General features: G+C 50.6%; 2 protein-coding genes across 3 annotated transcripts in view; one reads left to right on the top strand and one right to left on the bottom strand.

Moving 5' to 3' along the window:
• FCSK (fucose kinase) overlaps positions 1 to 657 on the bottom strand; it is a 32072-nt gene extending 31415 nt beyond the window's left edge. The window contains exons 1-2 of the mRNA XM_035024806.1: positions 478 to 657; positions 65 to 172 (exon numbers count right to left, since the gene is read on the bottom strand). The gene's annotated coding sequence lies outside the window, so the exon portion shown is untranslated. The remainder of the gene's footprint in view (positions 1 to 64; positions 173 to 477) is intronic.
• A 278-nt stretch (positions 658 to 935) lies between these two features.
• ST3GAL2 (ST3 beta-galactoside alpha-2,3-sialyltransferase 2) overlaps positions 936 to 23936 on the top strand; it is a 50529-nt gene continuing 27528 nt past the window's right edge. For both annotated transcript variants that reach the window (XR_004682849.1, XM_035024801.1), the window contains exon 1: positions 936 to 1169. The gene's annotated coding sequence lies outside the window, so the exon portion shown is untranslated. The remainder of the gene's footprint in view (positions 1170 to 23936) is intronic.

The raw sequence follows: 23936 nt of genomic DNA, 5'->3' as shown, positions 1-23936 counted from the left end.
AGCCAGCTTTATTTGAGCAAGCTCTCCAGAATCTGATACACGCCAAAGTTTGAGAACAACTGACCTACAGGCTTCCGCGCTGCCAGGGGAGATGAAGCTTGGAGGGCGAAAGTGCGGTCGACCTGGAGCTTCTCGAAGGGTTTGAGTTAGGTTTGGAAGTTGGGGAAGGTCCCTGATAAGAGAAGACATGGAAAAAAATTATTTTAAACGTGTGCGCCTTACCCTAAACTGTAGGGAGGGAGCTAAGAGCATCTGACAAAAGAGAGTGCGACTGGAACGAGGTGCTGCGGGAAACCCACAGTCACTCGCTTTCCTTTTCCCGGGTGGGGAAAACCCCACGCCCACGCAGCTCCTGGAGCCCCTTCTCTCGCCTGAGCGCAAAGGCCCCACCACAGCTCCTCCCGCTTGCAGAGCCCGGGCACAAGGCCAAGCTGGTCTCAGGTCATGGCTCTTTGGGAGCGCGAGTGGGAACCGTACTCGAGGCGCTGTTTAGGGGCCCGGAGGCTTCCCCTTCAGCCGGGATCGGCCGCAGCTGGCCACAGCCGCGTCTGAGAGGCATCCTGGGCTACAGTTTGCACCTCCTTGGGGATCCAGGTATTCAATCCGAGCCCGGGGCACCGCAGACCCCCACATCCTCTGTTTCAAACGCCGGGAGCCCAGCCTTCTGGAAATGGAGATTTCCCATCCGCCCCCCCTCCCCGACCCCACCCCCTGCGCGGTAGACCCCCTGGCCCCGGACGAACTACAAAGCCCATAATCCCTAGGGCGCGCGCGCTGTCTTTCGGGAGTTGTAGTCCTGGGTGTGGGGCACCTCTAGCGGCCCAGCGCCGGCTGCACTCCATATCCCAGCATGCCCGCGCGGCTGCGGCTGGAGGAGGGTGGGGAGAGACGGAGAGGATGTGAATGGGGAGGGGGCAGCCGCCCCCTTCCCCCACCCTTTCCTTCTAGCCGGGCTGGGGTGGGGGGAGGGGCCGGGCTGAGGCGGCGGCGGCGGTAGCTCGCTCCCGGAGGGCAGAGCCGGCAAGGGCGGGACTGGCCTGCTGCGGGCGGACGAGGGAGCCGCGGAGCTAACGGGTCCGGACGCCGCCAGCGGCGGCAGCTTTCTGCACGGGCGGAGGCGGCGGCAGGAGCGGCGAGCATGGCCCGCGCGGCGCCCGGCGCTGACTGAGGTGCGCGGGCGGGATGAGGGCGGGCGGGATGCGGGGCGCCCCGGGCCCCTTGCTGCCTGAACCCCTTCCGCGCCGGCGGCTGGCTCGGCCCAGCGGCCCAGACCGGCCCGGTCCACCCCGGCAACTTCCCCAGGGTCGGGGCTCTGGGTTCCCTCATGGGGGCGGGGGTCCGCCTGTCTTGGCCTCAGTCTCCATCCCCGCCTTCTGCTTCTGCACCTCAAGCCGCTCCCAGCCCTTGAGGCGCGACTGTTCCACTCCTTGGTGGCAACCCCCAGCCTCAGCTTTCGGAAGCGCTCCCTGCCCCAGTCTGGACTTACTGCCCACTGGCTAGTTCGTACCCCCAACCCCTGCGTGCTCTTGGCCTCTGAGCTATCTGGAGACCCCTGCCCCGCTCCCCTTGCCCACAGGCTGTCTTTGCACCATCAGCACCTCTCTCCTCTTTCCCCTACTTGGCACTGCCCCGTGGCCACCCCCGATGGCCCAGTTCTCTCTGATAAGACCTAACAGCTTGACCTCCTTCCCACTTTGGAGAAACTGAGGCATGACATAAACCAGGAACTTGGCCAAGGCCATGCCCCAGTCCTTTGAGGGCTGGTCTGAGCCCATGCCTTGGAATGGAAGTCATTTTTTTCCTTCAGCCATTCCACTGTAACTGGACCAAACTTCCCAAGCCCCCTGCTGCAGCTCTGGGCAGAGCTCACTTTAGTTTCCCCTTTAGCTTTCTATCACTTCTTTTAACTGCCTCCTCCTTCCCATAGCCCACTTCTGTTAACTGCCTCCTCCTTCCCATAGCCCACTTCTGGCCCTCTCTGCCTGTAAAGAGTCACCCACCCATTGCTTCTTTGCTCAAGTTAGCCTTTCAATTTCTATTTCTTGCTAACTGCATCCATCTCCCATCTTGTCTCTTGCTTTACAGCTGCGTAAAGCACTGAAGAACAGAGTCTAAGGTACTGGGGGGAAAGGAGGAAGAGAAGTGCTAGTGGCAGAAAAGGAGTGGCAGCTTCTTCCAGCCAAAGCCTCCGAGGGGACTTCAAGGCACTCTGGGGCCTCTGGGAAACAGTCATTCCTAGCCTGTAACTCACACTCCCATCTTGCTTTGGGACAATTGTCTAGACGCCGGTTGGTCATTCCTTCCTCTTATTATGCCTGGTGAGGTCTGAAGTCCCTCTGAGAATGGAGGGAACGTCCTTCCTTGGTAGAGATGGTGGCATAAGAGGAGTCTGGGAGACCACACCCCTAAAACTTATCTTGATTCTGCTGCTAACTTTGGAAGGGGTTGCTGGTTCGAGGAAGGATGCCTGCTAGGTGCCCTGAGCACTTTGTGGAGGAAGGCACAGTGTCTGTAGGCGGTAATCTCGAGTTTAGTCGTGTTGTTCAGGATCTGAAGGGAAGAGGGAACCAGGGCTCAGAGAGGTGGCACAGACTTGCCTAATTCAGGTTTTTGTTTTCTAGTCTTCCTTTGGCAAATTTGCCTTTGGGTCATCCCTTTCCAGCCCAGTCCTCAGTTTCCCTGTGGGAATTTGGGGGAGGGAGGGAAGTCTGTGAGCCATCAGGAAGGCCCAAGAGGCTCTGGGAGTTTGCTGGGGTCCTGAATGAGCAATCTTGATCTGAACCAGATGGCTCACTGCTTCAGCACCCCCTCTTGGATCCCTCCCCCTTGGCTGTGAATAGGAAGCCTTTAACCTTGTAACTTGAGATTAGAGGAAGGGAGGCCAGGGGGCCAACTGTCTGTGGGTTTATATCTGTATCTGCACACTCGTGTGCAAGCTTGCCAGGGGCCTGTGGGAGTGACCCTGCCCAGGAATGCATTGTTGTGATGTGCTGTGGCATGTTCATGGCCCTCTAGGAACTTTCTGAGCCTAAACTCCCGATAGGGCCGATTTCCTAAGAACCACTGGGTGTGGCCTCGTGGGAGCATATCCCCACATGTCAGGCCTCTGGACCTGAGACATGCCTCTGGGTGAGGATCACTCCTCTTGAGAAAGCAACCTGCAGTTGAGGAGTCCAAAATAGCAGCATTGGGGGTGGGTTTCCAGAACTGATGTTCTCTTTTCCCCAGTCATGGCAAGAGAAGGTCTGAGGGTTAGAGTCTGGGGAGAGGGGTGGAAAGTGATTCCTTTATAAAACTTCTTTTATGCCACACTCTGCCTAGTGTATTTGTGTACTTGATTTGGGCCCCCATTAGACTGCAGAAGTTCTTCAAATGTGTCCTCATTTCTGGAAAGCATCACCTGGCTCGGTCCTTGGTGCACAGTGTTCAGCAAATGTTTGAGTTAAGGCAGAGGGTCATGCTATTAAAGGCTAAAGACAAAGTTCTTCATACTTGAGCAGGCATCAGAATCCCCTCGAGAGCTGTTTAAGGCACAGATTGCTGGGCCCCACTCCCAGACTTTTCTGATTCAGTCAGTCTGGGTGGGGCCTGGAATTTGCATTTCTGCTCAGCTCCTCAGAGAGAACCTTTTGAAAACCACTGGTTTGGGTTCTAACAGTGGATTGGGAGATTAATCTAGGCAGATAAAAGTCTTAAGAAGGGGCGCCTGGGTGGCTCAGTTGGTTAAGCGACTGCCTTCGGCTCAGGTCATGATCCTGGAGTCCCGGGATCAAGTCGTGCATCGGGCTCCCTGCTCGGCGGGGAGTCTGCTTCTCCCTCTGGCCCTCCTCCCTCTCATGCTCTCTGTCTCTCATTCTCTCTCTCTCAAATAAATAAAATCTTAAAAAAAAAAAAAAAGTCTTAAGAGGGACTTCTACCTTGCTCCACAACCCAGGCTTGTTTTGGCAGCTGCACTGGATCGGCCTTTGCCTTTCATTCTCATGCTGCTCATTGTTGATGAGGTTAATGGTAGGGGTGACTTGCGGTGCCCGAGCTCCCAGTCCCCCTGTAACCACATAGCAGACAGTACCCCATGGTTATTTGAAGGAAGGCCCCATGAAAGCAGGACGTTTAGGAACTAAGGCTTTGGAAAGGGATGGCTGTATGGACAGGGGGAAGCAGATGCGGAACCACACCATCATTTGCCCTGACTCTGTCTTTCAGACTGAGCAGGCTGGAGTATTTGCAAGGTGAAGTCCTGCCATGGCCGTGCTCTGGCCAGGATGCCTGGGAATCTCTGAAATTTAGAAAAGTGGGAGAAATCACTTCCATTGTGCTTTTACTTTGTGAAGCGTTTTCTACCTGTTGTTTTTCAGTAGGTTTATACAACAGACCCAGATCCAGGTGGGGTTACACAGCAAGCCCTAGGACTCCTGATTCCAGCCCTCTGATAGAGCATCTGTTAAGCCAGCTACTAATAGCTGGACTCATGGCTGGTGTTACCCGTGTGCTCACTGCTAGCCAGGCACCATGCTAGATGCCCTCACACTGCGAGATTGGCATTATTGTCGCTACCTCATCGATGAAGTATTGAGACTTACAAAACTTACGAGACTTGCCCAAACTCAGCAGCTAGTAAGTGGAGTATCTGGAATTCAGACTCCAGTCTTTCTGATGGCACACTCCACATTCTTTGTCACTCGCCAACTGTTTTGCCCAGTAAACCTGTAATTGTCCCTTGGGTTGTCTGCCCCCAGAGCCTGGTGAATTTTACTGAACCTGAAACTATGCTGGGTTGCTGGGTGTTGTGGAGGAGATAATGACCAAGTCACTGTCCTCTAGGAGGGGGCGAAGGCAGGTACCCCAGTGTCTAAAGTGGAAGAGGGTAGAAGGGGCAGCTAGGGGCTTGTTGGTTTAAAGGAAGCAGAAGCCATCCCCATAGAGGTTTCAGAAGAGGGGCATGCAGAGCTTCAGCAGTGCCTGTGGACTGGAGAGGTGCCAACGGGTGCTGAGGGAGGCCATCATGGCACTTTTAGGGAGTTTTCCCTTTTGGCTGGAACATAGGAAATGTATGTCAAAAAGTACTAAGAAAATCCTCTTTGGTTACAAGCAACAGCTTGGCTGAGTTTGGCAGGAAAGGACTGCCTTAGAAGATTGTGGGAACTCCCAGAATTGGAGAGATGACTCAACGCCCATGTCCCCTCCAGGGTCTCAGAGTGGGTACAGAAGGAACCAAAGGCCAGCCGACTTCAAGGTACCACTGTCGCCAGGATAAATCTGTTGCAGCCATGCTCAGTAATTTTGTCACCACAGCTTGGGGTGCACATCCCAAGGAGGAGATGTCTGGTTGACCCAGCCTAGCAGGGAGGGCTGGTGGCATGGTAGGCAAACCCCCCAGACTGTATTGAAAAATTACAATCCCCAGAAGAAGAGGAAATGGACACTGCAAGAGATCAGTCCAGAAAGCCACTTGACGACTTGAATTGGCAGGTGGCAGATGGAGCACTTCGTTCTGACAAGTTCCTGAGCAGGCAAGGGGCAGACTGGCGGCAGGATATATATAGCTGGTTGTAAGGGGACAAGAAAAGAAGGGAGGAAGGAAACGGAAAACTAGGTAGATAGGGTCCAGGTGAGACGTACTGAAAGCTGGAATTTGGCAGTAGAAATGGAAAAGAAGAGACTGATTCTAGAGAGATTGTGAAAGTAGCTATCATCTTGCAGAACAGACACTTTTTGGCTGGGTTTTGACATTTCAGTGATGAGGTGATGGGTGACGAGGTTGGTCCCTTTAGCTGACATAGGGAAGTCAGGAAGAGGAAGAGTTAGCCGGAGAAGGTGATGCGCCCTTGCTTTGGAGGAGCTGTACACAGGATGCTGACGGCACATCCGGAGCCTTGGTGAGATCATTACTCCTGACTCCACTCTTCCTGAGGTTTGGGGCCTCAGCCCTGAGGAGGTGGGGCCCCAAAGCCACAGGAGCCCTGCACATCCTGAAAGTAGCTGGGGCTTTGTGGCTGAGGCTGAGCATGCCTGCATCTCTTCTCTCTCCACCCATGAGCCTGGGGTGGACTTCTTCCTTTCCCTTCCCTACTCTCCGTTCGCATGCCCCAGCTTCTCTACCCTGTGTTCTGCAAAGCTGAGCCCTTATCAACTAGGAGGCCTGGCTCACCTCTTGGGGACCTGGGTTTTCGGGTTTTCCTCCCTTTCTGCTTAGAACGCTTTTTATTTTATTTTATTTTATTTTTTATTCTTATGTTAATCCCCATACATTACATCATTAGTTTTAGATGAAGTGTTCCATGATTCATTGTTTGTGCATAACACCCAGTGCTCCATGCAGAACATGCCCTCCTCAATACCCATCACCAGGCTAACCCATCCTCCCACCCCCCTCCCCTCTAGAACCCTCAGTTTGTTTTTCAGAGTCCATCGTCTCTCATGGTTCGTCTACCCCTCCGATTTCCCCCGCTTCATTCTTCCCCTCCTGCTACCTTCTTCTTCTCTTTTTTTTTAGAACGCTTTTTAACAATAAGTCCTTGCTAACTATTAGGGCAGACATCTCCAAGTGACATTTCAGAAGGAGAGGGTCTGAACTTGCTATCTGGAGAGAGCAGGCTTTTCCTCCAGTTTTGCTGTGCTCACCAGGCACGCCTGCGTGTGTCCCTAACCAGCCATTCTAGAGTACTTCTTGGTGCTGATTTATAAATCATTATTGTAATTACAACATATTGTCAGTGGAGACTTCATGTTGCCATTACAGATCTCCTTCTAAGGCTCCAGAGTATAGGCTGGGCTTCGGGCCACCCCAACTTGCTAGCTGAGAACTGGGGAAATTTTTTCTTACAGGAATGGGAGGGAGGGATCAGGGTCCTCTCTGGGGCCAGGGTGGGAGGAGCTGTGCCCGAGGGTACTTGGTCCCCACAGATTCTCAGAAAGACAGTCATCTTCCTGGAGTGAAGAGGACTGTTTCCCTCAGTCCCAGCTATTGGCATTCAAATATATGTGGTCATTTGCCATCTATAAATGCAGTGCATAGTACCATGTCTAATAAGGTGAACCAAGGAAAAGAGACATTTTGAGAGAAATGTAATTTTAATTTTGATATCAGTGCTAAATTTCTATTTGTGTATAGTAATATTAAAACAAAAAAATGGTTTTGATATTGAATGTTAAAAACATCCTCAACCCAGCTTCTTCCTTCAGGGGCATGTGACTCTGCGAGTGAGGAAGCCCAGGGAGGGTAAGCAATTTACTGGCTGCTGAGGTGGGAAGGGAGCCAGAGCCTGTGAGTCCGCGGCCCTGAGGGGCTTTGTTCTCTGTCCCATAGTCCTCTGTTTTTCATCTCTTCCTGGGTTATCATCTTTGCCCATTAGGGTCTCTTTTCTCTCCTTCTCTTCCTCCATAGGATCAGGGTAGGAAACATACCAGAGGGACACTGAAAGTAGCTCCACTTCTGTGTGGTTGGGGGGCGAGGCCCTTCCTGCTCCCAAAAGAGCAGCATTGCAGGGCTTGAGAGAGAGCAGGGGACCCTGAGCTGTTGTGGCATGACCTGAGGACCCCAGAGAGCAGTCCTGCTCCTGCTCTGCCCTTTCTGGAATCCTTCAGCTGTCAAGCACCACGAGTAGGCAAGAACCTCCCAGCCTCGGCAGATCAGTAGCCTTCTGAAGAAGAAAATCAGCAACAAATGCAAATAGCTAATTGGTCTAGGGGGAGCTGCTTTGGTGAGGAAAAATCAACAAGTTATTTATTTGTATGGCTAAAGGGAATTTGGAGGGGTAGTGAAGAGGGGAAGATCACAGGTGGCTGTAGGAAGAGGCGCAGGTGAGGGGACAGGGGGATGGGGTGGAGATGTCCCCTTCTCACTCCTATCACCCCCACAACCTCACCCCCACTCCCTCCTTCCTTCTTTTCAGGCTTTCCTTGGGTTGAAAGGGACATTAGTAGAACTTTGAATCTCCCCTGACTTGTAAGTGGAGTTCCCTCCAACCCTCATTCCCACCCAAGTTCAGTTAAAGACAAAATACCAATCCTTTGATGCTGATGGTGAACTAGAACCAGAGGCAGGAGGAAATGAAAGTCTCTGTAGGCCTGTGCTGAGTCCTTCGGCTGTGCCAGTAAAACAGCCTAAGGGAATGAGGCTGTATGGGCAAAGCAGGGGAAAGGAGAGAGCCCCTGAGCACCCCCTCCTGGTTCCTCTCTTTCTTGGGTTCTCTAGGGAGCCATACAAGTCTGGGGTTGCCAGGCTGTGAGGGAGTTTCCAGGGCTTGGCCTTCTTTCTGTTCCGTCCTGTCCCAGACCCATAACTGCCTTTTCAGCCTCTGGCTTCCTGAGGCCTCTGGCATCACTTAGCGAGAGACCCTAGGTACCATAGGAGAGAATGAAGGGGGTGAGGAGAGGGATGGGGACCCTGTTCAGGCTCTTCCATTGGAGCGGAGTCCACGTCTTCCTTAGACAGGAAGATGCTGTGAAATGGGGAGCAGGGTAAACAGTTTACATCAAGAAGGTTCAGCCAAAGGCCAAAGTGGCAGCTGTTCGATGGAAGAATTTTCTCAGTGCCTGAGGAGTAATTCACGCTTGACCTTAAAGCAGCAGTGGGCAAACTTGTAGGATGAATGAGTGTTTTAATTTCTCAAGTGGCATTTTCTATGCATAACAAGAAGATACCTACCTCACGTCCCTTCAGACCTGGGTGAGGTATTTTGAAGGGTGTCGTCTTCCACCCGAGCCACCTGTCCTAGTAATTCCTACCCATCTGGGGTCTGTGGGCCTACCCTGCTCTTTCCGCTGTGCAAAACAGGTTGCAGCACAGGCCAAGGTGGAGGCCTGGGGGCTGAGCACCCCAGGGCCTCAGGGCAAGGCTATTTGGCTTTTCTTTTTTTTTTTTTTTTTAAAGATTTTATTTATTTATTTGACAGAGAGAGAGATAGCGAGAGCAGGAACACAAGCAGGGGGAGTGGGAGAGGGAGAAACAGGCTTCCCGCCGAGCAGGGAGCCCGATGTGGGACTCGATCCCAGGACCCTGGGATCATGACCTGAGCCGAAGGCAGACGCTTAACGACTAAGCCACCCAGGCACCCCTATTTGGCTTTTCTAAATGGGAAAGCAGATTATTTGGTGAGGGGGCCCCCTCGATGACTTCACAGCCCAGGGCCCAGTCTGGCTATATGCATACGGGGTCCTTGCTGCCTTCGCTACCCACAGGGGTTTGATGCTCTGTGACTCAGGGCGAATCCCTGCCTCTTTCTAGGCCTCAGAGTCCTCCTCCAGGAATATGGAGTTGGAAGGCCTTCTCAGGGACTTGCTCCTAAGCCATCTGGTAGACCCAACAGAGGAACACCATGTCCTGAATGAGGCAGTGGTGCTGGGGGCCCAGGATGCCACTATGTGGTCTTGACATTTATGGGAATCTGTCTGACCTTTCTTCTAACCTGCTTAGATGCATTAAATAGCAGCCAGCTTGCTCAGGTGTCTCTGGAGAATTTGGTCTCTTGTAGCCGGGAGATCTGTGTTGTACCCCCCGCCCCCCCCAGCCTCTCATTGTCCTCATGCTTACCTCCTCCTAATCTTTGCTCTGATTCTGTCCAGAGTTCAGGCAGAAAAACCCATCCGGTCTCATCACATTCCTCCCTTCCTATACTGGCCACCGGTTAGGCCCCAGGGTGACTGTTTATAGGGTTCCTGTTTCTTTCTGTTCCCAATTCCCTCCACCTGCTTATGCCCCGGGCTCTGCTCTAGCCAGGTTTTGTTTTGTTTTGTTTTTTTCTCCCCTCCCTAAAGCCGGGGTGGGAGAGGAGATCACAGGCTGATCACAGGAGGGGGCGTATCAGTGGCACGTATCCAGGGCAGGTCTGCCAGGAGTTGAGAACACACCTAGAAGGGGGTAGGGAAGACTTCATAGTAGAGTGAGGAGGGTGGTGAGGAAAAGGCCACACTCAGCAGGATCAAAGGCCTCATCTGAAAGGGCAGGGTATGACTAGGGACCTTGGGGAGACCGGTTTGGACAGAGCATAACGTGTGTTGGATAATTGCCAAAGAAGGAGGGGCAGGATGGAGGGGTCTGGCTGAGAAATGGGCCCCAAGATCCACTCTGGTGCAGGAAGGCACAGGCTTTCCTGCAGGACTGTGCTGGTCACAGAAGGATTGTACATGCTGGAAGTGTGGGAGGGGTTGTTAATGACTGTTTGTTCTCCCCTGGCTGTGAGGCCGCCAAGGGTCAGTCTGATAAGAGGGAAGAGATAGACTCCTTGAGTTTTATACTCTCAACAGCTGCCTTCTCTCAGCCGGCTCCCCAGATACTGACAGTCTATTGTGGCACTGCTCTTGGTCTATCTCCTCTCCTTCCTGAAATACACAGTCCCTGGCTTTAGCCCAGCTGGGTTTCCCCTGCCTGGCCGCCAGTTCCTGTTCCCATCTGTGGTCAGATGAGACCTGCACTGGGGAAGGGGTCAGTCCTGGCAAGACCATGCCAATTCTGAGCCTGACCGCAAGGTGGGAAGCGACCCCAGGTTGGGGTCAGTCCTCTGGGCTAAACAGTGACTCCCAGACCTGCCTGGTCCATTTTGGTCTCAGGATTACCTTGCCACCCACCCACCCACCCACCCAGGTCTGGGACCAGGCGGCATTTGGGGAGTCCTTCCTTTGCCCCAGAGCATTGGGAGGTTTGGCCATTTTACTGGGAGGATTCAGAGATGGGGGTCTGATGGGATCTGATGGGATTTGCATTTGCAAAGATCACTTTGGCCTCCCTGTGGAGAAGGCATTGGAAAGGTCTCTGGTAGGTCTGGGGCTTTAGCAGTCCGGGGGCTACTGTAGGTAAAAGATGACAGATCTTGGATAGTGTGATGGTGATAGACACAGAGAAAAGTAGAAAGACAAGAGATCTAGGTGATAAAAATTAGGTGGACTTGGTACTAGGTTGGAGGAAGGAGGGGGTCATAGATGGCCTTCAGGTGTCAGGGTTGGATGGATGATGTCCCTTTTTCAGGAAATAGGAATACAGAAAGAGGAGAGGTTTGGGAGCTTAGAGCATGCATGAGTTTGGTTTGGGGCAGGTTGAGTTTTGAGGTTTTTTGGGGTCCTCTAAAGTATGTCATCAAGGGGTAGCATCCAGAAATGAATGGAATAGATGGGTTTGGGATTCAGGGTGATGTCTGGCATCATTTGAAACACCAGATGTGACTCTTAACAGATTGAGAAACAGGTTTGGAAGGGGATCCCTCAAAATCTATTGCCAGACAAGGAATGGAATCTAGGGTCCTGAATTCCCATTGTATCCCATGGTCAGGGTCATATTCTCTTTCCCTGGCTGATTCAGTTGGTTCAGGATCCTGGCCAGGCAGCAAAAAGCACAATACCCTCCCCTGCTGAGTCTTCCCTGTGGTTGAGGGACTCTGGCAGTGGACAGTGCTGACCCCAGACCACCCAGGAAGACTATGCATATCAGAGCCTCCCTCGCCATCTGCAAATCTGGGCAGAGTCCCTGGCTGGAGAAGGACTTGGGTCCTGGCCAGAACTGGACCACTCCTGGGAATCCCAGGACCACTTCTGTTTTTGTGGCCTCTGAGCTCGGTTGACCTATCAAGGATGGGGATTTTAGGGACAGGATCAGGGCAGTCATTCTATGTCAGATGGCAAGTTATATAGTAAGTGGCTTAAAAAAAATTTTTTTTAATTTAAATTCAATTTAGTTAACATATTGTATTATTAGTTTCAGGGGTATAATTTCATGATTCATCAGTTGCGAAGAACACCCAGTGCTCATTGCATCAAGTGCCATCCTTAATGCCCGTCCCCCAGTTACCCCATTCCCCTCCACCCTGGCAACCTTCACTTTGTTGTGGCTTATAAAAAATTCCTTTAAATGAAATGGAAGCTGGCTATACATGTGTACAAGATTGTATCAGTTGGACTTATTCGATTATGAAGGCTAAAAATCCAACCTGAAGAGCCCATTGGTAAAAGGGAATCCGTTGACTCATACCTAAGTGTATGGCTGGCTGCATGCCGGGAAGATCGGGGACTCAAACCACATCCCTCTCACTCTGCCCGTCTCTGTGGTGATGCCACTCTTACTTCCCACATGGTAGTCCCCAGTGGCCTACCGGCAGGACCCAACCCTAGACCCAGTACTGTGACTGAGTACATTTGCTGCTCTGGTTAGCCAGGCCTGGGTGACATGGCACAGAATTGGAAATTTGAAGAGAGGTGGCTCCCCAAAGGAAAACAGGCAGCAGGCTGTGCACGGTGTGTACTTGGACTCCGGGAGATCTTGCAGTAATTCTGTGGCCTGACTTACATATCAGAAATGCCACTGTAGACAAACTGCCATTTATTTTTATTTATTATTATTTTTTTAAAGATTTTATTTATTTATTTGACAGAGAGATAGAGAGAACAAGTAGGCAGAGAGGCAGGCAGAGGGAGAGGGAGAAGCAGACTCCCCACTGAGCAGAAAGCCCGATGCGGGGCTCGATCCCAGGACCCTGGGATCATGACCTGAGCCGAAGGCAGCCGCTTAACCGACTGAGCCACCCAGGCGCCCCCAAACTGCCATTTATTAATTTACCTTGTTATAAGCTAACTGCTGAAATGTAGGATGGAACTTAGAATCATTGAGTCATTCTATTTACAGATCAGGAAGTAGAAGTTGAGAAATTTGCCCACCGTCCTCAAATCAGAAGGTAGAAGCACTGAGAAGAGAACCCAGGTCATCTGATGTGGGCGGGGTTCACACTTCCAGTGTGAAGTGGGGTTTGTTTGTTTTTTAGGTGCTTTCTAGCCCCTTGAGCTGCCCATCCGCAAGGAGTGATTCATCCCTTGGGCTGCAGGTCATAGAGATGACACAGGCAGGTTATGGCAAAGGGTCCCTTCTTCGTGGTGGCCCAGGGCGATCTGCATGGTGGATAGTGTTATGCAGGAGTCTGTCTGAGATGGGGGAGACACCCACTGTGGCTTCATACTGGTCCCAGTAAACAACTGGGCTCAACTCTGGCAGGCTTCTGCCCTGGTGCTGCCTTTGTCCTCTTGGCTTCCCCAGTGCTCACCCTCCTCTGTATTGTTTCCTGGTGGAGCCTGGATAAGGATGTAGCTCTGAGGCTGTTGTACTTTCTGGATTGGGTTGGGTTATTTCCTTTTGGGGAGAGTTGTGCCCCTCTGTCCTCTCCCTTGGAAGAGGATACCCAGGACAACGGTGCCAGTTTCAGGTACAGGTAGAGAAATAGCACAATTTTGACTTCCTTTCCCATTGCCTCCAATTTGGTTTTTTGTTGTTGTTGTTGTTGTTGTTTTTAAAGATTTTATTTATTTGAGAGAGAGAGAATGAGAGAGAGCAAGCACATGAGAGGGGGGAGGGTCAGAGGGAGAAGCAGACTCCCCGCCGAGCAGGGAGGCCGATGCGGGACTCGATCCCGGGACTCCAGGATCATGACCTGAGCCGAAGGCAGTCGCTTAACCAACTGAGCCACCCAGGCGCCCATTGCCTCCAATTTGTGAGGGAACAGAGATTAGACCCAGCTTGGCAGAGCCAGGAATGAGGTGTTGTAGAAAGAGCTCTGGGCTTCGATGGCGTGCCTGGGTGGCTCAGTCGATTAAGCGTCTGCCTTCGGCTCAGGTCATGATCCCAGGGTCCTGGAATCCAGTCCCACATTGGGCTCCTTGCTCAGCGGGGAGCCTGCTGCTCCCTCTGCCTGCCGCTCCGCCTGCTTTTGCTCTCTCTCTCTCTCTTTGGCAAATAAATAAATACAATCTTGGGGGAAAAAATGGAAAAGAAAAGAAAGAGCTCTGGGCTTCAAGCCTCCGACTCAGAAAGAGGAGGCTTCGAGTTCAATCTGACACAGACTTCTTGCCTTGCATGGCCTCTGATCAAGAAAGGGAAGGCTGTCCCCATGAGGGGCTTTGGGTATTTGAAAGCATGAACGATAGATTAACAAAATGCCGGAGGTCCTAGGAACTTGAGGGCAATTCTCACCAAGTCCTCAGTGCTAAGAGAGTGAGGTGGCGCTCTTCGGAGTTTGGGACAGAATTCCTCTTTCATTCTGACCATCTTCTCATACATCTTTCCTCTTGCCCTTCAGATACTTGCTGACAGCCAGTTAGTTCTTCTCTCCTAAACTGTCTACTAGCCCAAACTGGCCGGTGTGCTCTGTCTGCCCCTCATGCTCATCTCCCGGAGGCCCCCTGGTCTGTCTGTTTCTGTCTGGGGCCGTGTTCTAAGTGTTCACCCAGCCTGGCTCAGACCTCCGTGTTCCCTTGGCTTAGCCACAGTGTCTACTCTCTGCTCTCCGTGAGGCTGAACTGCCATGCTGCTGCAGGTCCATAGTGCAGCTTACAGTCATCGCTTATTTCATCCTGGCAGGGACTGTGTGAGGCAAGTGGGGCAGGCACGATCATGTTCATTTTACAGATAGAGGACCTGGGGCCCAGAGAGGTATGATCTACCCAAAGACACAACTGTCCAACAACACAGCCAGTTCTGGAATTGAGGTACTCTGGGTTTAGTCCAGAGTTCACTGTAAAATGTTAACTCATAGGCACATGTTAGGGTGGGGATGCCCCAGTCTCACCAGGGAAGGCAAAAGGCTTGTGAAAGCAGGCCCTGGGCCCCTCTTTTCATAGCCCCCAGCTCACCCCTGCATAGCCCCAGTCCCAAACAAGCGCATTCCTATGCGACCACAAAAGACATAGTAAGCCAGACAACAGAGACTGCACCCTGGGGACCATTGTAATGGACCTTGGTCTGTGTATTCCTCCCTTCCACATCCCCCCAAAGCTGACAATAGTAATGCGTGTCATGATGGATATCATCTTAGCCAGATCCAGAGGGATGAGTCACTTCTTGAGAATAGGACTGCAGAGGGCTCCTTGCTCCCACACCCGTGACACCCCTCACCTGGGAGGGAGGGTTCAGAGGCAGTGCAAGGGGAAGGCCCCCTTGGCCCCTTCTCATAGCGGCTGATATTGCCACTTTGCAGAGGTGCTGAAGTGCATTACCTAGCAACCTGGAGGATGGTCTTTATCTCAGGGGCCCTGCCTGAGTCAGTCACAGCATATTATCAACTCCTCAATAAAGAGGAAGACTGCTCAGCCAGAGCAAGGGAGAAACGACAGCAAGGGTTGGACATGGCCCAGCCTAGAGCTGGGCTCTCCAGTTTACTGGCCACTTGCTCTCTGCCGCCTGGAGTAACATGGGGAAAAACGGGGGGACAGGGTGGGGGTGCTTCCCAAAGCCACCTGCGGGGTTGATGCTGGAAGTTACTGAAGGTACCAGGCTGAGCATGGACTCAGAACCTCTAACTGGAGCGTCCAAGGTCTCTGTTGGAAGCGCAACATCCAGAGGACACAGTGACCAAGCAAGGGGCCTGACTCTGGGCTCCTCCATCCTTTTACTCTACTTTTCTCTACTTCCACTCCCAGGGGAGAGTGAGGACATCATTTCCCTTTGATCTCTTGTCCAAGCATGGCTGCAAACAACTTCTTTGGGTTTCCATTAGCATAGCTGCCATAGGCTGACCTTTCCAAATAATATTACTAAATACAAAGGAAGAACAAAACAAAGCTAAAGATAGAGAATAAAAGCAGCCTGGCTCATAAAGTGCAGTCGACAGGTTTGTTTTCAGGGTACTCCACTGCTGGAGATACCTACCTCCATGCCGGCATACCTCTGCATGCCCTTCTACCAGAGTCTCTAGCCTCCTGGCGCTGACTTGTCTCCCTGTGTAAGGCAACCCCTAGAACCCAACTACCATGAATCCTCTCCAAGAAAGCTGGACTACCTCCTGATCAAGTGCCTGGCCTACCCTCCTGTCTACCCAGGGCTCACTGGCTCTGTCCCTGGGCCCCAGGGGACCAGAGGATTGGCACCTACATAACTATACCTTACTCTAAATAAGCCTTGTAATAGGACACATCTCTTGACACGGTGCTCATGCACCAGCTTAGCCCACAGCTGCCATTGAAGGGCTGCTGGTTCTCCAACATCTCATCTTGTCAGGAACTGTACAAGTCTCCCCACCTGGTTCCTTCCTCCCACTGGGCTACAAGAATAGAAGCTGATAAGAAGTGGGCCCGGTCGATGGGAGTTTTTGGGGTGGATGGGGGGAAAGACTGTCTTGTGTTCAAAAAAAAAAAAAAAACCAAACCAAAAAAACCCCCCCTTGAAGTCATCTAGTCTTGACGGAGGAAGTAGATAAGAGCCTGGCCACAAAGCTGCGTCTCCAGCCTGCAGCACGGCCTCCGTGTCCTGCCTGGCGCATGAGCGGGCCGCAGGAGCCGGGTCTCCACGCTCCGCGCTGCTGCCTGCCGGTGTGCACGCTCCCATTTCATACCAAATGTTCAGATGAAGACACAAAAAAATCAAAAGAACCACCACCTCACAAGGAAATGTGGGGGCAGGATGGATAGAAAAAGGGAGGTTGCCATCAGTTACAGCCTGCTGTCCACACCCTGCTATGGGTGGAGCCCTTTAGAGAAATTTGCCCTGTGCAGAGTGGGCCTCCAAGACTGCAGCCCGGACTGTTATATTCATGGTATTGCCTGGTCCCAGAGGCCCTGGCAGACATTCCACCCGGGTGGCTCGGCTAGGCCACGAGGACCAAAAAGCTAAGCCACCGGTTTGTACCAGCCCAGTGGAAGAGGTGTGGCACATTACTGGGGCTGATGACAGAGCCTCTCCTGTACCTTCACGCATAGTACCAGCCCTCGCCAAGTGAGGGTGCTGCTCCTGACTTCCGGCCCTGGGGCTGGGAGAGAGGAGAATTCTGGAACCAGAGCTGGTGCACTCCGAGAGAGCATCACTTCTGGACTCGCGCGGCCCAGAAGCTCTATCAGCATTCTTAAGGTCAGAGCTTGTCCTCTGTGTTGGAGCTTTAGGCTAAGCCCGTCTCATTATGCCACGCAGGAAGAACTGGTGTCTTCGTCTGGTTTGCTGAGGGCCTGGAATCCTGTTGGGTCATGCGTATGCAATGACTGCACAGGCCCGTCCCACAGCCTTTCTTGCCAGTGAAGCAGTCGGTCGCCCTGATTCCTGGACCTCTTTCTTGCAGGTTCACGGTGCTGGCAGTTGGGTTAGGACCTCTTCCCTGGCATTCTCTCCCCTATCCTCTCACAGAGGATGTGGGGATAGATGCTAGAGTTTTAAGAAAAGTCCTTTAACTCGGCCTGGGCCAAGGCCTAGCTGGAGTTTTGAGCCACAGCGACTGTGGCCTGGAAGCTTCTAGAAGAATAGCTTCTCCCTTCCCTAGGTGTGCATTGCCAAGACTTGTATGTGCCCTAGCTCATCCCTTCTTCATCATCCCCTCCTGGGGTCTAGTTAGGCCTCAGCCTTCTTGCAGGTGGCCACCTTTCATGTGCGTGCAGGTAGAGGGGTGGGTGAACCCCGTCCAGAGCGCCTAGCCATGGTCCAGGCTTGGAAAGGGGCAAGAAAGAGCAAGGGCAGAAAGCAGAAACACCAGTCCTGTTCCGTTCCCCAAAGAGAGGGCAGAAGTGGCCAGAAAGCTGTCGGGAATTCTGGTTTTGCTCTCCAAGGGCTGGGAGAAAGAGTGCTGGTTGGAATTTAGGGAGGGAATGCCCTGCTCCTCTCCACCATTTTGTGTGAATCACACTCCTTTGGGAGCACATTTGCCCTTTGCCCCCAGCCCCTGGAGCTTCCTTCTCAGTCTGCTGGTTCCTGCCTAGAATTGTTCCAGGAACCTGTTCGGGTGTGGTGGGTCATGTTTTCACTGGCTGATTCCCTGCCACGTGGGTGCAGGGTTGGAGAGAAGAGGGTTGAAAGTTACCTGGAGAAACCATTTACTTCTCTTCCCTTTTACTCCCTCTGGTGAGGGGGATGGAATGCAAGAAGACTCTCTTCTAAACCTTCTCTTAGACCCACTCCCCCTACCTCAGGGTAGAGGGAGTGTGTGTATTTGCAGGGAGCCAGTGTTGAGGAGGATTGGATTAACCCATGTTTCCGAAAAGAGCAAGGAAGGATCCCTTTGGTAAGAATGAGTTTGATGCAGGGGCACCTGGGTGGCTCAGTCATTAAGCGTCTGCCTTCAGCTTGGGTCATGATCCCAGAGTCCCAGGATCGAGCCCCACATCGGGCTCCCTGCTTGGCGGGAGCCTGCTTCTCCCTCTCCCACTCCCCCTGCTTGTGTTCCCTCTCTCTTTAATATCTCTTTCTGTCAAATAAATAAATAAAATATCAAAAAAAAAAAAAAAGGGGGCGCCTGGGTGGCTCAGTTGTTAAACATCTGCCTTCAGCTCAGGTCATGATCCCAGGGTCCTGGGATCTAGCCCCGCATCGGGCACCCTGCTCCGCGGGAAGCCTCCTCCCTCTCCCACTCCCTCTGCTTGTGTTCCTGCTCTCGCTCTCTCTCTGTCAAATAAGTAAATAAAATCTTTTAAAAAATGAGTTTGATGCAGAGCATGATCTTTTTCCCTAAGGCGGGCTGTAAGGTAAGGCTTGACTCATCTCTTCCTTCTTGGTACCCTCAGCTCTGTTCTCCACCAGTGCTCTGGCTGGTGGGTATTGCTCTGATATGCTCCTCCAAAGGCCTCTGGGATAGGCTGTGGAAACACATCACTAGATCCCACCTTTTTAGAGGGCGAGGCCCACAGTTGGGACTTGGAATGCCGGTCTCTGAGGTCATCTGCCCCATGGCATACCCTTGGTAGGGCAGCCCTCCTAGGGGAAGCCTGGATGGCAGAATGAAGAAGCCCTGGGTGGCAGGCAGTCTGGAGGGGCTGGGAGAGGCCTCAAAACAGATGAACTCCATTCTCTGCTCTTTGACGGAGCAAGATCCACAAGGCGTAGAAAGGAGGGTTTTGCTAAGTGGCAGTGATGCAGCTATCCAAGGATGGAGAGGACTGGGGTCCTTTCCATGGGGTCTGCCACTTCTTGGTGGTGGTAAGTATTTGTTGAACGAATGCATCCTGTGCTTTTCTCTTGAGATTCAAAACACAGACATCGAGACAAGTGCAGAAAGAAGGAGAAGGAAGCCCCAGCAGCTTTTCTGCAGCTCTTCAGTTATACATCTGTGGTATGACTGAGATCTGAACCATAAACAGTGATGAATAGCCAAGCCACATGGCACTTTGAACGTTATCTCTAAAGAAAATCAGAGCAGACTATAGGCACCATAGTCCCCTGTCCCTGGGAGGTGGTACGGTAAAGTTTAATTGTCCCAGGGCGGCAGATTTGGGCAGTAAGATCTAAGCTCCCAGCTTTCCAGACTCCTCTCTGTCTTGCCCTGGGCCACCATTCCTTCATCCCACTCCTGCTTCCTCTAAAAGTCCCCAAAGAAACTTAGATTTATTGTCTAATCTCCTGCCTTCAGGGTCTTCCACCTGTCTCCTGCCTCTCTTAATGTCTGAGGTTTTCAGCCCTATGGAGAAACTCCTTATTAACTTTGTCTTTTCTAGAATCTTGCTGCCATCTGCGGCTAGAGAGCCCATAGACAACTATGGTTGGGCCTCGGGGAGCTGTTTAAAACCAGCTCAGGGCAGGCCTGTGTTCTATATGCTCTAGTGAAGTGGCAGTCAGGAAAGATGTGACAGGCCCTGTGACACATAAGCTCTGCCACAGGATAGACCTAGCACTCCTCTCTGCGCAGCCTGGGGTAAGGGTCAGCCAGAGCAGAGCTGACTATGAGACCTCAGGTCTACATGTCCACCCCACCTCCCTGGGAGCTGCTGCTTGCCAGGGTGGGGGGAAGGGGCAGTACCTGTGATTAGCCAGGAAAGGAAGCTCTCGAGCAAGACCCTGGTGGTGCTGGCTCGGGAGAGGCTGGAGTGAGGATGGGAGTGCTGAGGAGTCGGAGCTGGGGCTGTGCAGTGGAGGCTATCCTCATGATGCCTGTCCAAGGTCATGGGGCTCCAGCCTGGAAGAGTTGCCCAAACTGGAGGCTGGCCGAACTGTGACCCTAAACCTACCCAACCCAGTCACACAAGCATTGATCTAGAAGCTTTATGCCTTTCATCCTTATAGAAACCCTTACAGAGATGGATGGTATTCCCATTTTACAGATAAGGACGCAGATCGGAGAGGTTAAATGGTTAATCACTGACAAGTGGTGATGCCAGGATGTGAGTCCAATTTTTTCTGGGTGCTTTCTTCTTCTGGGAGGCTTGACTGGAAAGGGGCTTTGAGCTGGGGTGAACAGATGGGAGATCTCCCAAGACCTAGCTGGAAAGAATTACAGTCTGCAGTGCCTAGGGGAATGACTGAAGAGAGAGTTCCATTTTAGCAGCCCTGGTGTGTCTCTGCTGACAGAAATTTAAGAGTGCGGCACTTTGACTGTTTACACACACACCTTTCCCACTGCCTCTGACTTGTTAAATCTGGTTTGTACCTGAGGCCACATGTTTCTTGGTAGTCCACAAGAAATTGGAGAAAGCTTTCACTTGTAGAAAGTCAGAAGTGGAAGAGTGGAGGCAGAATATAATTATCACTTCATCTGCATCCTTATATAATGATTTATAAAATGATTTCAAAGCATTTCTTCATTACCATGACTTCCTCTCATTCTTCTAATCCTGGGGTTATATATGGAGATGATACTCAGCTGGACAAGTATTTTTTGATGCCTGTTATATGTAGGCCAGTGCTAGGTCCCACAGTGATACAGAAATGATGAATTAAATAACATGGTCTGTGCCCAACCAGAGTTTATATTTTGAGTGAAGGAGATGAACATGTACGTGTCTTTTTTAGGCTCTGTATAAGATCTTAATAAATATGGCCCAGATTTGGCCTGTGATCCAAACTAGTTCATAACCCCTAGAGGATAGGGTATAGTGAGAAATGAAGCTTAGGAGGTGGCCTAGTTTGGGGGTCTCTGAATGCTGTGCTAAAGAGTCTGACCTTGGTCCTTATGGGCACCCCATTTCATATGCTTTCAGATGCAGGAAGATGATGAATTTGTTAAGTCTGAAGTGCCATATGGGCATGCTAAAGAGGCTGTTGAGAATGTGGGTCTAAAACTCAGGGTATGGGACGCTTGGGTGGCTCAGTCAGTTAAGCGTCTGCCTTCGGCTCAGGTTGTGATCCCAGGGTCCTGGGATCCAGTCCCGCATTGGGCTCCTTGCTCAGCAGGGAGCCTGCTTCTCCCTCTGCCTGCTGTTCCCCCTGCTTATGTGCACTCTCTCTCTCTGACAAACAAACAAACAAATAAATAAATAAAATCTTTAAAAAAATAAAAATAAAACCCAGAGTAGAAGGGTAGCAATGAATTTGGAAGTGGATGGCAAAGAAGCAAAGGGGCTGAGGGCAGAACCTTCGGGATGCATTACAAGCTGAAAGAAACAAGGAAGTGTCCAAGTCAAGAAAGTAGATTGCAGTGACTTAGAAGTCAAAGTGGTGTCAGCAGGACCAAACAGGAGATAGTCAGTGAAGAAGAGGGTGAAGGTAGGATTGCTTTCTTTTGGTTGTTCAGGAAAACAAATGAAAAGAGAAAGTGGCTTGCTGCCTGGTGACAGCCTAGACTAGAATTTGGCTCCTGAATCCACTACTCTCCTCCAACTCCTCCTCCATTTGTTTATTTGTTTGTTTGTTTAAGTAATCCCTACACCAAACATGGGGCTCAAACTCATGACCCCGAGATCAAGAGTTGCCTGCTCTTCCAACTGAGCCAGCCAGGTGCCCCAATCCACTGCTCTTATGATGTAATTGAAACTGAAGGCTGAGACCTCAGAGTAAGATGGGCCTTTCATCAGGGGTGTCCTTACAGCCAATATGCATTTTTCCCTGCCCAGAAAAAAGACTGCAGAGTGGTCAAGTGGTATGAAAGAGAAGCTGACAGCTTGGGTGGCCTTCCCCTATGAAGGCCTGGTCAGACCACATCTGAAAGATCCTATTTGCATGTCTACCCACCCCATCCCTACACCCACGGTAGACTGGAATGAAAGTGGGGTGGGGATGGGAGAGAATAGTTTTAGAGAATAGGAGAGATCCTATTTGCATGTCTACCCACCCCATCCCTACACCCACGGTAGACTGGAATGAAAGTGGGGTGGGGATGGGAGAGAATAGTTTTAATTGATTAGCTTACCCCCGGCTATCTCAGTCTGCTTCCTTCAGAGTGCTGGCTGGAGTTCTGTGAATCTTGTTAGAGATGGTTTGATATGCCTTCCCAGGAGACTGATATTGGCAGGGATCCCCAGTTCCTTGGTACAGATGGTTTAATCCAACTCATCCAGTCAAGATGGCACTGTAAATTTATATCTAAACACATAGCAGTAATACACAAAAAGATAAAATTCTAAAAACATAGTCATACACTCCCCCTCCTTCCCCACACATGAAACGACAAACATCCCTGTAATGAGAAATGGAGCAGGAACACAAAGAGGAGAGCAAGGCTGAAGCTGCTGGTCTCTGAGTCTGGAAGCAGGAAGAAGCAGCTGGAAATCTGGAGCGACAGAGCTATAAAGTTCTCCACATGAAGCATGGGATTAGAGTTTGTACACTGCTTGAACCCAGTGGCTGGAAAAGTAGGCTGAAAAAAGTTGCTTCCAACCCTGTCCTGGGGCTACAACTTATTATAAAGATGCTTATCTAGAGAGAAAGAACCTCACATCCTGGACCTAAGCTGAGTCACTGCTCTTAGATTTGATTCTAGCCTGGGAGAGCCAGAGGACCTGCAGGAGTGGGAGACAAAGGTGAAAACCCCTAGACGGGGAGGCAAAAGTAAAATATAGGAGAGAAGATGAAAAAAAAAAAGAGAGAGAAGATGAATTTATACACTAAAGTTTAGAAACATGCGAGGAAAACTAACGAGAAAAAAGAACCAATAAAAATCAAAGGAAAAAAAAATCAAAGAAAAATTTACCCCAGAAGAAATGAAAATAACAGAGTAATTAGAAAATGTCTTTAAAATAAATAGGTTAAGGACCTTCAGAGAGATAAAGAAATATGAAGTCCATTAAAGAAAAGAAAATGAAGTTATGAGAGGTGCCTGGCTGGCTTAGTCAGCAGAACATGTGACTCTTGATCTCAGGGTCATGAGGTCAAGCCCCATGCTGGGTGTGGAGCCTACTTAAAAAAAAAAAAGTGAAGTTATGAAAGGAAAAAGAAACAGGAAAATGTCAGTATGAAAAGTACTAAAAATTCTGGCGGTGAAAAATAGTGTCATTCAAATTTGAAACAATAGATAGAACTCTATCCTGGACACAGAGAATCCATGAATTGGAAGCTGACATTGAGGACTCCATCCAGAAGGCAGCATGGACGTGGAGGACAGATTGAGAGGCTTTAGCATGCATCTAAGAGGATTTCCAGATACGACTCAAGAAAACAGCAAAGAATTAATATTTGAAGAGAGAATGGCTGAGAATTCCAGAACTGAAGAAATAGCATGAATACCAAACAATAAAGAGATATCTAGGCATCATATAGTGAAATAGCAGGCAAGAATAAAGAGAAAATATTAAAAACTACCAGAGAAAACAAGAATTCAGAGGAATGACGATTAGACTGATGTACATCTCACCAACGATAGACGCCGGAAGATGATAGACGGTATCTTAGGGAAGCTAGAACTCTCCACCCACTATCAAGAATGAGGTGAAATAAAGGTATTTCTGGACATACTAAAGCAGTTTTATCCCCTACACACCTTTGCTAAAAGATCTACTAAAGGTATGCTTCATTAAGAAGAAAAGCCCAGGGAAAGAAGTGGGTTGCTAGCACCATCATAAGCACAGAAACTGACACATAATGTTGATAAGTTCAATTAACTATAGGACAGTATGTCAGGATGCTTTCTGCTATAAGTAACAGAATAATCCACAGTGACTTAAACTCTTTAAAAAAAATAGTTAATTCATTTATATTGAGAAATATGGAGGTAGGGAATTCCAGGGTTGGGGCAGTGGTCCCTGGATCATTCCATCTTCCTGCTCTGCCATCCTCAGGGTGTAAGATCTCTCTCCTCATGTTTTTTTTTTTTTGTTTTTTTTTTTTTAAGATTTTATTTATTTAT

The sequence above is a fragment of the Mirounga leonina genome, unplaced genomic scaffold, assembly GCF_011800145.1.
Source record: "Mirounga leonina isolate KUSES-001 unplaced genomic scaffold, KU_Mleo_1.0 Mir_180, whole genome shotgun sequence".
Classification (NCBI taxonomy): domain Eukaryota; kingdom Metazoa; phylum Chordata; class Mammalia; order Carnivora; family Phocidae; genus Mirounga; species Mirounga leonina.
Note: the sequence above shows the minus strand (reverse complement) of the source record. Positions and strands in the feature narration are given on the sequence as shown.